This window comes from Euprymna scolopes, chromosome 14 (assembly GCF_053919585.1).
Source record: "Euprymna scolopes isolate OS-2025 chromosome 14, ASM5391958v1, whole genome shotgun sequence".
Taxonomy (NCBI): domain Eukaryota; kingdom Metazoa; phylum Mollusca; class Cephalopoda; order Sepiida; family Sepiolidae; genus Euprymna; species Euprymna scolopes.
The window spans coordinates 108456225-108470406 of NC_136495.1; the positions used below are offsets into that span (position 1 = coordinate 108456225).

General features: G+C 40.8%; 1 protein-coding gene, 1 long non-coding RNA gene and 1 pseudogene across 8 annotated transcripts in view; 1 reads left to right on the forward strand and 2 right to left on the reverse strand.

The window, feature by feature from the left end:
- Window positions 1-14182, forward strand: part of LOC145293210 (myosin light chain kinase 3-like) — a 410867-nt gene that overhangs the window by 273814 nt on the left and 122871 nt on the right. The window lies entirely within an intron of this gene.
- Window positions 1-14182, reverse strand: part of LOC145293211 (uncharacterized) — a 269161-nt gene that overhangs the window by 24653 nt on the left and 230326 nt on the right. The window lies entirely within an intron of this gene.
- Window positions 9976-10108, reverse strand: LOC145293568 (U2 spliceosomal RNA; annotated as a pseudogene).

The following is a 14182-nucleotide window of genomic DNA, read 5'->3' on the forward strand; positions in this document are numbered from 1 at the left end:
GTAATTCTGATCCGGTTCGACCAAGTCAGCGATAACAATCTGCAAACGATTCGCCAGCACTCGGGCCAGGATTTTTAAATCCGTATTCAGCAACGTGATTGGCCTAAAATCATCTATCCCCCCAACATGTGTGTCGTTCTTCTTCAGAAGTGTGACCACTCCTTTGGTAACCTGACTCGGGATAGATCCCGTGTCAAACCAGTGGTTAAACACACCCGTCAGAATCGGAACAAACATGTGCGACATCCTCAAGTAAAGTTCGTAGGGTAGTCCATCCAGTCCTGGTGATCTGTTATAGGCGACCTGCTTCATAGCAGCTATGACCTCACACTCTGCAACCCGACCATCGCAACCAGCCGCTCGGGCCGCCTCCAGGCGGGGCGAGCCAGCCAAATAGTTGCCAAACTCCTGGACGCGGAGCCTGGACAGCTGCGCAAAGAGATCTTCAAAGTGCACTCGAAACCGCTCGCAAATCCCCCGAGCCGACACTAAGGAGTCCCCTTCCGGGCTCTGAATTTTACGAATGTAGTTATCCGATTTGCGCCCGAGCGAATAGACTCGTTCGGCTTTGTCAACATTCACAGCTTCGTTGGGCATCTTTTTAATTCTAGCCCTAACTACCTGGCCCTGATATCGCTCGCTAGCCAAACGACTCAGATCCGCCTTAGCTAACCCTATTTCTAGGGAATCCCCCCCAGCCACCGCCCGGGATAGTCTATCCTCTAGACGCTTCTCTGCCTTGGCCCTATCTAGCGCGAGGCGTTGGCCATATTTGACAGAGAAGTCTCTAATGCTAGATTTGGCGTTTACCCACCACTTACTCCCGGTAACCGCCCCCACTAATCCCTTCTGTATGTTTAGTTAGCCTTTCCCGAAAGTCACCTATCTCCAGTAGGGAGGTATTTAACTTCCAGTACCCAGCTAACTTGGGGTTGCTATCTAAGTCTAACCTGGCCACAAGTAGTTTGTGGTCAGAGTGGCCTAACCAGTGGAACGTGGGACAAGATATGTATTCTATGTTGCCTCTTCTAACTAACAACCGATCCAAGTAAGTACTTGAAGCGGAAGGCCTGCTAGAGAGCCACGTCCACGTCTTCCGCCCCGGGTGATCCACCCGATACCTGTCTACCAGATCGCATCTAGCCATCAGGTCCGACAGACTGGTTTCACACCCATCCGTCCCGCTAGTCCCGCCCACCTTATCTGCCCTGGGGTCAAGGATGGCATTCCAATCACCCACTAGTATTAACCGTTCCGAACCCTCGAGAAACACCTCCAACCGCCGGAAAAAGGAAACCCGCTCCCGTACGCAATTGGGCGCATACACCACGACGACTCGAAATGCTCTATTTGCCACGGCAACATCGGCCACGATCAGTCTACCATCAGCATCCGCGTGAACAACGCTAACCGTTGCAGAAAGGGTGCGCCTAACTAACAAAGAAACCCCCCTACTTTGACTATCACCGTATGTTGAAAAGACATCATAATGCCCCTCCAGCACCCGATGATCATCAACGCAATCGTAGTGAGTCTCCTGTAACGCAGCCACATCTATATTCATCGACATGAGGTCCCTCAGTACCCTAGTGGCTTTGCTTCGGCACCTCATGCCCCTAACGTTCAAACTACAAGCTTGTGTCTAGATATCCGCAACCACCGACCTAAAGTCTTTGCTAGAAAGGGTGCCGCAGGACTGGGCGAGGTTGCCCGAAAGCAACTCGGACGTTACTCGTCCATCTCGCGCAATACCTCCGACATCCAGGGGAAACGTTAATTTAAGGGCCCTATACAAACAAGGGTGGACGTAAATAGGAACCCTACCTTCGCATCTCGGCGCCAGCTGATCGAGGGAGTCATGCCTCTCTTCCACCAACTTTAAATCTGGAATCGCCCCCCTGGCGTCGTCGATCATATTCCACATGGCCTTCGTGCGTCCAGTTTTTGTATGGCGCACAAAGGTCATGACTAGGGGGGCGTCTGGGAAGTTTTTAGGGTTGGTAACACTTTTCCCGTCGATTATTTTCATTTCTCTAAGCGGCTTAATCAGGCCCCTATGGCGCTGCGTTATATACGTGTCAGCGTGAAGGGGGTCTACTTCGCAAATCCGGTCTCCAGGAAGGTAGGGGAGCTTTTTCGTCTTTTCACTCCTTACAGGAGATACAGAGGCGGCTCTTCTACCGCTGTTGGTTTTTGTCGCCGGCTTCTCCCGGGACAACGAGCGGGCACCGGTTGGGGGGGTATCGAAAAGGGATGGGGATTTTGGTTCAGCCGATGAGGTTAGGGTAGGGGTTTTGGGTGGCTGCACCGTAGAGACAGTCTTCTCTACATTCATAGGGGACGGGGAACGGGACCCTGCCTCCGTGTTTTTTCTCGCCTTCTTTTTAGTTTCCTTTTTCGGCACTTGGTACTCTATCACAGTAGCCATTTCCTTATCGTGCTCCCCTTCTGAGTCAGACGAGGAGACCGGATGCATTCTTTTCTGGCCGCTAACAACTTCTTTAGTGGTAACGTTGGTGGAAGAGACCGTTGACGACACTGTGGGAACCGGCTGACCTTGTACCTCAGGGGGCTGCTCTCTTGTGGAGGGGGTCTTGGTGGTTCTGCCATTCTTCTTTACCACTGTAGTCCAGCCGTCCGACGTTGTTGCTTCTTTGCCCCCTCCGGTTAGCTTCTCAGGGGCTGCTGGTACCACTGCCGCCGGCTTTGCTACTACTACTACTGTCTGTGGGTTTCTTTTCGGACATTCCCGTGCCATATGGCCCTGCTGTTGACAATTCCAACAGTGGGGCCTGCGACCTTCTACTATAATGCTCATCGACCATATGTCGCACCTGAGCATGGGGGGGATGTTTTGTAATCCTTCCTTGTCAACACGCATTTTTAGGTTGTAGTCCCCTACCATAAGGTTACGGGGACCACGGACAGGAATTACGGACTCTACGTCCCCATATTGACTCATAAAGGCCCCTAATTGCTCAGGGCCGAGAATACAGGGGACTCCCAAAATAGACACGTTCGTCCGCGTCTTACTTAAATATTCCGGCTTAAGTCGAATATGTCGCCACATGTGTTCCGATTTGAAAATATTGGCGGCGTCTTCCTCTTTGGGCAGTAGTAAATCCCACACTGCATAGCTTCTACGGCAGATATAGGTTGCGGGGATATTTAATTCCCCCAGAATTTTCGCCATGTCGTCTTTCGGCACACCGGTTAGCGCTCGTTTCTTTGTGTCTATGGAGACTAACGATATTATTCTCTTTGAAAGTTCTTTCATAGTTTTCGGTTCTACTCTAATAACATTTCCGTCGGTCAAATCCTTATATTTTGTATCGAATAACCGGCGGTAATCCCCGGGAGTTAGTTGCGACTGGGGGCCCCAGTCTTTTACCACTGCCGCCGCGGCCGTCTGCGGTGTTGTCTGTGACACTGTTAACAGCGGTGATTTCTGTCCCGGGGCAATAATAGAACCGGACGAGTCTATTGTTTGTGAACTCCCTGGCAACGTCGGCCACTCTCCCGGCTTCTCCCTTGGGGACGACGGTTTAGGGGTCAGTGCCGGTTTTTTTGTGGCTGTGGCACTAGCTGCCCCATTCTCTCTTTCAGTCTGAGCAGCCCCCTTTCTTTCTCGTTGACGCGACTTTCTCGCTTGTCGTAGTAGCAGTTCTTGTCTGTTGCATTCATCAGCGCTACTGTCGCTGCTACTAAATTCTATGTCGGCTTGCTTCGCGGCGTTCAACTGTTCGTCTAAAAGCGTTAACATGTTTATGGCCTCTTCCCTGTCGTCTGGCAACCCGTTCGAAAACGTCTGTTCCGACTCGGTGCTTCTCCATATTGAGATATCTCCAGAGGTTGCTGGTTTAATTCCCGACCCTAGGGGGTCCGTTCTCCCATGGGCGGGAGGGCTGACAGTTAAAGCCCTCTTCCTCGGGTGATTCCACCGAGTCGGAACACCTCTTTCAGCTGGCCTAAATCTACTGCTACTACTATTACTGCCGGGAACAGCAGTACGACTAGTTACGTGAGAGTCGCTGCCTAACGCAAACGATTCCCCTAAATTAGCGGTGCGGGGGACAACACCGAGTTTTCTGCGGGGGTCAACACTAATCCATCCTAGTGGTCTGTCTACTGGGCCTGAACCGGCGGGCGTGTCGGGGACACGAACGCCAGAAACTGGGCTAGGCGGGAGGTCGGAACTCGGACCACGTGGCGGTAGAATTTTTTTTTTTCCAAGGCCTAATCCTGTGCTCAGAGGTGGCTGAAGCCCCTTCTGGGAACCGGACCCCGGGCTAGACATGTCTGCCCTACCGGAGCCCGGCCAAGTTACCCTCCTCCTCTGCGTCTTCTTCCCGGTTGGCCCGGCTGAAGTTTCCGTTGGATATGACTTCGAACAACCACCTCAGACGCAGACCGGTCGAGTCGGAAAAAGAGACAACCTGAAATAATTCGTAAACAAGACAGTCAATAATGGCCTCGCGGGGAGGCAGAAAAATAAAAACAAGGCTCACCCGCCCAACAGGGACCGGCAGCCGGTCTCTGGACAGCAGCAAAACGAAAACACAGCCGAACTCAACGCTTTTTTCTATTTATTTATAAAGAAAATACAATTTTCTTGTATATCGGTTGTGAAAATGCATTCACTGGCAAAAGGTCTAGCTAATTTGCATATTCTTTTAAACATTCATTTTAATTAATTCGCTATTAGTTTTTTCGGTTTTCTTATGGGATGATCATCTAGAGTTAACTATTACGTGTAATTATATTCATGCAGATATTCTACATGATTTATACTTGCATAATATTTGCGTAAAATAGTAAAAATTGTTTCCATAAATATTTATGTATACGTATATATTTTTGTTAAATCTACGGACTCAAAGTTTGATATACAGGGTACTGAGATTTGGGAAAATCTTTGCTATCCATTTCGGTCGGAAATTTCGCTGTTAAGGTGTCAGGGTTCAACGATTTGACCTTTGAGAACTCTAGCAAACTCCTCCGACAATCTTGGGTCTAAACACTTGAAATTTTAGATGTAGGTTTATTAGACATGGATCTAACTTAATAACTTGATTTGAGCCCCAAATAATAAATGTTAAGGGGTTATAATAGGGGTGAAAGTTTTAAAAAAATTTGACCTCTGCGGTTTTTACCAAATTACTCAGACAATTTCTTGTCTAAACATTTGAAATTTTACATAAAGGGTGTTCAGAGATAGAGCAAGCTTTTTAAACGGTTTGGGCCGAAAATGTTTAGTTACCAATATATAAATGTATGTATGTATGTTTGCATGTGTGCATAAAACTTTCGACAGAGGCGACGAATTTTTACAAAATCAGTATCGTTTTGAAGTTCGACCTTTTAGACGACAAATATCGAAAGATTGGCTAAAAACATTAATATCTTCATCTTCAACTTGGCACTTTTCTACAGGGGGGGGGGTTCGCTTTTTTCGGCGATATTTTTGAAAGTTATCCACTCCTTTCTATTGTCTAGCCTTAATTAAAACCTATGTCAGTTCCAGTTTGGCGGTGGCCGTAACGACAACGACGTCAGGGTTTTTACCCGTACTATTCGTCCTTCGCGGCACGGGTTCGAGTCTGCCTTTCTACGACCTTTTTTTTTTTTTTTTTTTTTTTGCTCAACACACACATGCAAACACCAGGGCAACGCCGGGCTGAAATGCTAGTATGTCTATAAAAGTGAACGTGTCTGTGTGTGTGTCTGTACATTTCCCTACATAATAACTCTGTCAATTTTTAGTCTACAGACTCGAAATTCGATATACAGGGTACTAAGATTTGGGAAAATCTTTGTGATCTGTTTTCGGCCAGAAATTTAGCTGTTAAGGGGTCAAAGTTCAACGATTTGACCGTTGAGAATTCTACCAAACCCCTTAGACAATTTTGGGTCTAAACACTTGAAATTTGAGATATAGGTTCCTTGAACATGTATCTAACTTAATAACTTGATTTAAGCATAAAACAATAAATGTTAAGGGGTCATAATCGGGGTCAAAGTTAAAAAAAAAAAAAATTGACCGCTTTTTTTTTTTTTTGCTCAACATACACCTCCAAAACCCGGGCTAGTATATATATATATATATATATATATATATATATATATATAATTATTTTCTACTATAATAATTAAATACCTACAGACACTAGTATTTCATCCTTTCGGGAATCTTCAGTGCAGGGTGTCACGATTACTACCAGTCGAACGATTCGAACCCCGCATCACGAGACATCTCTGGCTCGATTAGCGGAGACCGCATCCATTCGGCTACCATTAACCGCTTGAAATAACGTTGAATTTTAAACATCTTAATTTTAAGTGTTCATTTACGTCAGGCAGACAGTGATCTAATCGTTATACGATGATCTACGCATAAGAGCTAAATTGACCGACTTTTAATTCAACTGAAAGTGCTCAACGATAAGAAACGGATTTCTTAAAGGGGCTGTCATTTTTAGGAAAGCCTGTATTCCTTTTAATATATATATATATATATATATATATATATATATATATATATATATATATATATATATATTAAAAGGAATACAGGCTTTCCTAAAAATTTTGGCGTAATTTTAAATGCCAATATCTCGGAAACTACTTAGTGTATCTGAATGCGACTGCACACACTTTATGTTGAATCTTCTCTTCCGATGTTGATGACCGTCCAGGTCCTTTAGCCCCGCATAAACAGCCTTCCTCTTTAAATGTTTGGTGCCAGGTCTAAATTTGTTTACTGGTTGGTTCATTTTTTGGCTAATTTTGCAAAGAAGACACGCTGCACGGTCTTTGGTGGCTGTTCGAGCATATTCCGAACACGCAAATTTTTTTTTGAAGTGAACGGCATTTTTCAACCTGAAAAGAGATAAATGTCAAATATTAAACATAAAATCTTGAACTGTTTCAACACAAGCTGTGAAAATTTCAGGTGATTTTAACGAAAATTGCCAAAATTATTGACCTGTGAAATGACGTTAAATTTTTTTTTTTGAAACGCCCTGTATATTAACTTTGTGTGTGACTTGTGTAGTTTCTCACAATTACCTGCACCTACACGTACTGATAATAGCTACTATGTACCATTCTTGAGTGTCTTCGATTTCCATGTTTAAGGATTTTTTAAGCCAACATTATGACGTTTCTCCCGACCGGCTGCTCTCCCTGATGGGAAGGGGTTTGGCCCTTCTAGATCACGGCTCCTTCTTGTCGTATGCGTGACGCCAGCGGGTGCCTACTTCCCCACATTTTGTCTTCGATCAAAGTCGACACGCGCTGAAAAGGAAGTCTGGTATTCTCCAGCAAGTCACTCCAATCAGACTGGTAACGTCATAGGAAAAAAAAGACAGCCGACTGGTTATAAGTAAAAAAAGTCCAAGCAAAATAAAACACTAATTACTTGATACATAAATGCATAACTATTGAGTGTCGGAACACTGCGAACGTCTGATTTTCTAAGTTCATGATCGTGGTAGGAGTTGGGCGCAGCTCACTTCTTCTGTCGATACGAGATTCGACACGTTTTGGCCTTTCGTCCAGAAACTTGTCTATTGCTTTATGTGACGTCAGTCATCTTGCGACCGGCGATCTGTCAGCTCGACGTTTCGTCCTCAGCAAACAGAAAAGAGAAGATCACACGACTTTGCAACTTGCCATGTTTATATACCAACTTGCCAGCGCCAGTTAAAGATTGATTTTCAATTCATATCTATCAAGTGTTTGAACCGGCCAATTATCGGTATCGCCCGACATTCGATACCATATTCCTACATATCAAATGTCGACCCGTTCAACTTTTTATTATTATTGTTTCCTCCATCCTATTATTAGCGATGGGTTTCTGTCTAAAACTGTTGCTTCTTTTTTTCTGTTTATCTATAGCTTTCAAAAAATGTAATTTAAAGCTCTCTTATTTATTTTATGAATTAAGTATCAGTAATTCTAAAACCCACAAGCCAGGTTCGATTTCTCGTGATGTATTTCCCAAATATTCAACATCAGTGTTACAACTTGATATGGAGATACTACCACTTGCATGTAAACCCTGACCAAATATACAGAATAGAATAGTATCCGAAGCCCAAATAAGATTACCTGAGTATGACTACACATTGGCTCACGCGAAGAGTGTTGTGCTTTCTCTTAGTGATGTTATATGAAGTAACAGCACTAAGCTGGATACTCCACCAGAATAGATGAATTCTTGTTCTGTAATCCAGCAAAATTAACAACCACAAGAATTATTAACTATAACATAATTAAGTGGCCAATCGGGGTGAATAAAATTAGTGTTCTTCACTTTTTTACGAACTCAAAAGATACGGCCTAATCATGTTGACAGACCAGTTCTCGTTAGAACCTCGAAGTTAAACAACGTTGAGCCTAGCCAGTACCAGATGGATAACCATTTAGGAATATCAGGCGCTGCATGTAAGAGGATGTCGACATCCCCCTGTAAAAAGTACAAAACCTAACACGTCGTCTTTCCTGCCAGAGATATACATGCGACTGGGGATCACTTGTGAATTTTATATTTCCTTGAGACTTTCAATCGCCGAGGGGGTGGTGGTGGTGCCACTTGAGTACAGTACAGTATTGATGATTACTATTTTATCACATTTCTCCACTGTCACACTTTCTTTGTTTGTGACTTTGCAAGTGTCCCTTTAGACCAACTGCAGATCTGCACGGCCTAGGTTGAATGCCGTCGGTTTTTATTTTTCCTAACACGACGTCTGAGAAGTAGAGGATGATCGTGATTGCACACGAATATATCTATGTATCTCATTTAGAAATCGAATGTTAACCCCAAAAAGGAGCTTCTTTGATTTCTGAAAACGTATTGATCTAAAAGAAAAACAACTGACCTTTTTTATAATAGACTAACAGGAAGACCCGACATTGTCCGGGATTGAATGATGATCAACGAATATTTCACACTCTTATATTTTTTATTGTCATCAAAATCCATGAAATCGCCCGCGAGGAAGCTTAACATGCCTCTATGTAGTAACTTAGTCCAAAATATATATTAATCTATATTGCACTCTGTTTCTTTTAGAAAATTATTTTATATAATTTTTTTCCAGTTAACGAAAAAAAAACATTAAGAAATTTACGTTTGAACCTACAGACCACGCCATACAAAAAAAAAAAAAAAAAAAAAAAAAAAAAAACACGTTATCAGTTTACCCATAGTAGAATTTTCACGGCCCGTGGTTCTATTATTGTTGCTGAGAGACGACATAGGAAAAATGGCTTTACCGATGATGGATAAATTAAAATAACGGTTTTGATTTTCCGTAATTATCGGGGGGGGGGGGTATTCTGAGAAAACTTAACTAAGATCACTCCCAGATTTATACACTAATGTTCTGTAAATTTTAAAGAAAATCTGCTCAGCAGTTTCGGAGTCTATAAGGAACACACACAGAGACAAAGTTGCATTTATATAATTGTAGAGATTACATCTAGATCTAGTAATTGTAGCATTTTCAGTAAGACTATAAAACAAAATCTCACATAAGCCCAATGTATGTATGTAAGGGGGAAGATAGTAAATCTAATTGTCTTATATTGGTTTAAGATTTTTTTTTTGGATTTATATGAAACTCAAGTTTTCTATTAAGAAATAAGCAAACAGAGATATTAAGAAATTAAATGGTTACTGTTTCTGATTTTTTTTTTTTTTTTTTTTTTTTACAAGAGATTTATCACTTATCAAGGCCCGGAAACCACTCAAGGATAAGGGTCAATGAATGTAAATTAGTTGTTAATCGTTAACTAGTGGGACTTGTAGAAATTCCACAGGGGACCCATTCATATGAAATATATTGATGTTGTCATTCTGTAGATGGTCAGTGTAAATGGAGACGCTCTTGTATTATTGTACCTATTTACTATGCCTCCCCACGGGACAGAGTTAGACACCAGGGTCGTTTTTTTAACGTTGAGAAAAGGTACAAAAATAAAAATTGTCTCAGTCGTGAAGGATTTCTCCTCCATCGAAAGAGAACATGAAAATGAAGTGCAGCATCTGAAGAACAGATACTACTCTTTGATCTTGACCAAAAGGCCAAGAATTGTTAAAACTGCAAAAAAATCTAAGCTAGCAGGGACGCCCAGCATAACTCGGTCGTAAAGTACGCTTAAATATATTTTGATTCTTGCAGATTTCGTATATATTATTATAGAGTTAATGTTCTATCGATTTTTATATATGATAAAGCTGCGATTTCAAAAATAAAAAAAATATATTCATAGGATTTGGGTTCATTAGCTTTAATCGAAATCGAAATAAAAACTTATGAAAAAAATGTATATATATATATATATATATATATATATATATATATATATATATATATATATATATATATATAACTTGAGTTCCTCCAGCCATAATCGAAACCAAAACTTATGAAGAATTCTTGGTAAAATTATTTATAAAAAAAAAATAAAAGAAAAGAACATAACAATTAAATAACCCGGATGTAAGCATGACACACAAAAGAACACACACTATCGTATTAATATATAGATGATGTAAGTTGATTATCTAAGGGCACGGTTCAACAAGAACTTGTTTACATCGGACTTGAAAACGACCATATTATAGTCGGCCGGGGAGCAGGCCAGCGGAATAGTGTTCCACATGCGGGCAGTTCTAGGAAAGAAACTTTGTTCATGGAATCTGCGTTTAAATTTAGACACATATAGATAATAGGGTTATAGCTAGTCGAGTGTTTTTTTTGTGTGAAAGTTTGGTAAGGGAGAGGGCATAAATTGGAGCTCAGACGAGCACTTATCATGAAAATAACGATAGAGCAAAGATAGATGGAATGAGGATTGATCATTTGTATTATTTGGAATATTGTTCCCATCTTCTGTGTTATTCTCGCAACGTTATAATCGACGTTACCTTAGGCCTTCTTCAAGTGTATCTTGTTCAACTCGGGGGAATCTTTGTCAGATTCGGAACTATTCACGGAATATTGAAGGCGGGTAGTATGCTATCGTTCTGTCAGTCATGGCCGCATAAAGGTCTTGAGTAATTCACTATTGGAAACGTGCATCTATAGTGTCGCACTGAAATAATAGCGTTTTTATTTAGAAACCTATTCTTAACTTGAGGAGTGGGGGTGCTTTGTAACTGTTCTGTACTTTCACCTAACAATTGAATAAACAAAAATATCGTAAAAATTTTAATTTAACTTGAAAATACTACTTTTTAAAAAATGCGTAGTAACATAGCTGCATAAGCACCCATAATTGTATTCTTAGTATCGCCAACACTAACGATTGAACCTTCAACCTCCAGAAGAGTGTCACAACTGAATTTTACTTAGTACTTTATACCTTACATCACGGGTCCGTGCAGATTTCTGAATACGAGAGAGAGAGAGAGAGAGAGAGAGAGAGAGAGAGAGAGAGAGAGATTCCCGAGTTCGACAAGATATACTTGAAGGATATCGGAGCTTACATCGGCCGAAACGTTACGAGAATAACACTCAAGATACAAGGAGTAGTCCGAAAAATCCAAACTAATACGATTCTCTTTGCGTTTAAATCATAAATGGTTGCTATGGATGGAGTGAAGGCGAGTGGACATCTATGACGAGTTCTTGCTGAGATGTTTTGGAGGTGGGAATCAGAAGATGAAGCTCAGTCGAGCACTTACCATGATATTATCGGTGAAACAGGCAAATGCTAGCAATGTTTCTTCTGTGAGGCAGAAGTTAAAGAGAAGGAGAGCACCCATCTCCTACTAGAGTGGGAAATCGATTTTCTTATTAGTCAAGGCAAGAAAGCTTGTTCTAAAAAAAAAGGAGCACTTACCCCCAAAGTCCCCAGGGAACGTCAAATCCTGGTGAAGATGAACAGACGGTGCAGTTTTATGCCTTAACACATGTAAATTTGAGTTCTGCACCATGCAAAAAAAACAAAACCAAAAAAAAAAAAAACGACTAAGTTCATTTGCCCCGCCTCCATTTAGCCCTCAATGTCTCCAAAACCTTAACATATTTACATTTGAGTTCCGCACCATACAAATCTTCTAAATAGACATACACAGAAAAATTTGGACAAATATAGTAAAATAGTCACAAAAATGGAGTGTTTTTAGAAGTCTTAAAAGAGCCGCTGGGGCACACCCAAGAGTTATCGCAGAAGTATAGACAAACAAAATTATATAGAAATCAGTTAGTTACAATTTTTCAGAAAGTTTTATAAAAATCCAAGGCATCAATTTTTTTATTTCAATAAGCACAAAAATGTCAATTTTAGCCATTTTAACACAAAAGGCACTCCTGGGGGGGGGGGGGCAACCGGGATTTTCCCGGAAAATCCATTCTGTTTCTGTTTTTACTCATATCACATTTAATGTTTGTGCAAAATTTCAAAAGATTCCAATCTGTAGTTATTGAGAAAAGTGCGAATGGACGAACGAACAAGGGTGAATTTACAGGTCCATTCTCCTTTTGTCAGAGGGCCCCCCACCCCCACCCCCCCAAAAAAAGTAAAAAGATGCCCGGACAACACCAGGTAGATATTTAAAAACAACTGGATCAAAGAATTTGAATATTGTTCCTATTTTCTTGCCTCCCCACAAGAGTAGACACAAGGTCGGTTTTTAATGTGGAGAAAATCCAACTCCCCCAAAAAGGCCAGTCTGGATAGGAACAAAAAATGTCTCCTCATGAAGGATTTTTCCTCCACTGGCCCAAAACAAAAAAAAGAAGTGCAGTATCAGAACAGATACTACGCTGTGATCTTGTCCCGAGGGCCAAGAACTTGAATATTGTTTGGTAAAGATTAAGTATCTGTAGTTAAGACGGGTATTTATTTTTGTTCTACTAGTGTGAAGCCCGGGTAACATCGGATAAGTTTGCTAGTAAAACCTGTTTGTGTAATTTAACATGCAATAACTCAGTTCGTAACCGATGTTTAATGAATATGTTTGTCAGGTTTACGCATTGGTCATAAAGAAAATCCATGTTCAGCATACTTGACTTATAATGCTATAAACCGCTTCGATAATTCGAGTTATAGTTTAAACATGACGCAGAATAAAAGTATTAAAACAATGAATAAAAATATGAAATTGTCATACGATGGGCCCCGTTTTGATTGCTTGTTTGGATAATCTTAACCATTAAGAGAATTAAATTAATTCTATGAAGGAGATGTAGTTTGCTTGAAGCATTGTGTAATATGTACAGAGTTGTGTTTAAAAGACAATATGGCACAATCCTAATCAGGAAGATTAGAGCCCAAGGTGACAGATATGGCACATTTCAAAACTTTCAAGTTTTTAAATGAATTTACTTTTTTGTTCAGATTCATGATTCTTTGTCCAATAGAATCCATAATTTCAAATTTCAGAATTTTTGTTAAAGTATTAATATGTTCAGGCCCTAGAGGGTTAAATAATATTCAATTATAAATGATTTATTTACCAACAATGTGTCGTACCAGGGTGTCATGTTCTTTGAAGTCTATCTTCAGAAAGAAGAAAAACATGTACAACTACTTGCAGGAAGTTATAGGATGCTTATTGCATTATGGTCGCAGAGAGTCGTAAATTTCTCTTGCAGTGTGTTAAAATTTATATTTCATATTAATTCTTCTTGTGATGTTTTAGTAGTAATAATTATATAGAGTTATTCCCCTTGAAAAGTATGAATTCATTAAATTAGTTTTTTCCCCTATTTTCTCTTCTCCCTTTTTTTTTTTTTATTATTCTTTGACTTCCAATCGAAATAAGCGAAGCATTTTGGAGGGGGGGATAATGTTTTTATTCCACAGTTAAATACATTCACAAACGCGTCTCATACTTTAGTGCTTGATAAACCGGCCCCTTGCTTTTTTATACAGATCGGCAACTTGTTAAGTCCTGTATACAAAAAAAAAAGTACGCCTGGTATTGTGTTAAATAGTAAGTTTCGCGGCGATAAATAAACAAGCACACCACAGTTTTACAGATATAAACTTAAATCCTCTTCATGTCAGCCAATTTATTTTCATTATTCTTTGTGTTGGTTCTATCTAAATGTTAAAGGAAAACTAAACTTCCTCCCTACGCGATAATTACTTCATGTCGACACAACCTTTGAACATTTTTATCGCACCTGAAAACTCGTAAGTTTTATATATTTAAAAA